At 48.6% G+C, this 1,838-nt stretch overlaps 1 protein-coding gene across 1 annotated transcript in view; it reads left to right on the top strand.

Moving 5' to 3' along the window:
- The window catches only part of PHF21B (PHD finger protein 21B), a 279,182-nt gene that overhangs the window by 1,752 nt on the left and 275,592 nt on the right, over positions 1-1,838 (top strand). The gene's annotated exons all lie outside the window — the stretch shown is intronic.

The following is a 1,838-nucleotide window of genomic DNA, read 5'->3' on the forward strand; positions in this document are numbered from 1 at the left end:
TGGTCTGATCTGACGTGTTAGCATTTCATTCGAGTTCACTTAGGCACTTTCACTTTTTTGCTGAAAAAAGCCTCTTCCAGTGATTGGGGGAGGGGGGGGATCTGAAGAAGGGAAACAAAAACAAGTAAGAAACCTCCCCTCCAAACCCTTCCCCCTTCCCCCCACCCTACCCCCACCAAAACTTTCTTATTTTTGTTCTTGTTTCCCGTGACCCCTGTGCAGGGATCCCCCCTCCCAGGATGAAAGACACTTCTCTATTGTGAGTTTGTTTAGCCGGGGTCAGCTGATGGAGAGGAGCCGGGGATTGTTCGCTTTCAGCACCACGAACAGATGCCATTGAACGCTCAGCAGCCTCCCGCCTCTCCTGCGCTCTGCAAGCTCTGCACACGCATTCGCGCACACGAGCGCGCGCGCGCCCGCACACACGCACACACACACACACACCTCCTCCCCCCTTCCTCCTCCTCCTTCTCCTTCCACTTTTGGTACTTCTGATACACAAGCCCAGCGGCAGCTTGGCACAGCGAGTCCCCGAGCTGGCGGATTGAGCCCTGCATAGCAGAGAACTTTCACCCCCTGCTCCCAGATCCAAGTCACCCCTCCCCACCGCCCCCAACCCTCCTTGTAAACTCAGGCAGCTTTCCAAAAGCCCCTTTAGCAGCCAGATTGAGCCGCCCCCCAGCACCACCCCTTCTCCTTTCCCTTCCCCCTGACTGAATCGATCGCGATTCCTTCGGAATGCAGCAGCCCTTTCAGAACCACAAACTTGGACAGCGGCTTTGGGTTCCCCCAGCCCCAGACCTCTTCTCCAGAAAAGCAGGGATCTTCTACTCCAGTCAAACAGCCTTGCTTCTTGAAGAGAGCTGGGGGCGGGGGCCAGGCACTGATTTTTGGCAGAGTTGTGGTTAAAGTTGCAAAGTGATCGGTGCATAAAAGTGATCCGTGCCTGTTACATCCGCACCCCCTCTCTCCCCTCCCTTCCTAAACCCTGCGTCGCCCCGGGCGGTGAGATGCCACCCTTTCTTTTTTTTTTCTCCCTCTCTCCCAGTTTATTGTAATCAGAATTTGTCAGCACTCTCAATTTGGTAGTGGAAGCTTCCATTTTGTGAGGAAGGGGTGTTGGTTTCTTCCTAACATGGAGAAAAGTCTGCAGAGTTTGAAGGTGGGGGAGGGGGCCCCATTCATGCTGAACATTACCATTTTGATTGCTTTGATGCCATTTTTGGAGGGGGAGGGGATCGCCTGCCCTACTCAGCAGAGCACAAAGATGTTTAATCACTGTAGAGAATCAAATCAGATACTTTCTTTTTTAAAGCAAATCTGACACTATATGATAGCTAAGGGCTGCGAGTCCTTTTCTTTTCTTTTTTTTTTGCAGTGTAAAACAGCAAGTTGTTGACTTTAATACTACTAGACAGAACAGATGATTTTTTTTTAAAAACAAGGTAACTGCCTTGACTGCAACAATGCATCTTTATGTGCTCTTTCTTCAATCTGAAAATAGTTTTACTATTTTTAAGTGGGGATTTAAAACATGCATTTGATGCTTTTTTTGTTTCTCGTTCTGTATTGTAGCAACTATTTCAAGGCTGTTTAAATTTTTATGATGATAGTAAATGAGAAGCTATTTATTATGTGTCATGCTGGAATTTAGATAAGGCAGAGACACACATTTGAAATTGCAGCCTGAACATTCTGATGCAGCTGGGTGGAGAAGGTTGTAGCTTGCTACTAATCTTAAACAACATTTTCTTTTAATCCAGGCTAACTAACAAACAATGGTTTGTTGTCTTCTTGGTTCCACCTCCACCCGCCGCCCCCCCCCCCCCCCCCTTTCC

The sequence above is a fragment of the Alligator sinensis genome, unplaced genomic scaffold (assembly GCF_000455745.1).
Source record: "Alligator sinensis unplaced genomic scaffold, ASM45574v1 scaffold975_1, whole genome shotgun sequence".
Lineage (NCBI taxonomy): Eukaryota > Metazoa > Chordata > Crocodylia > Alligatoridae > Alligator > Alligator sinensis.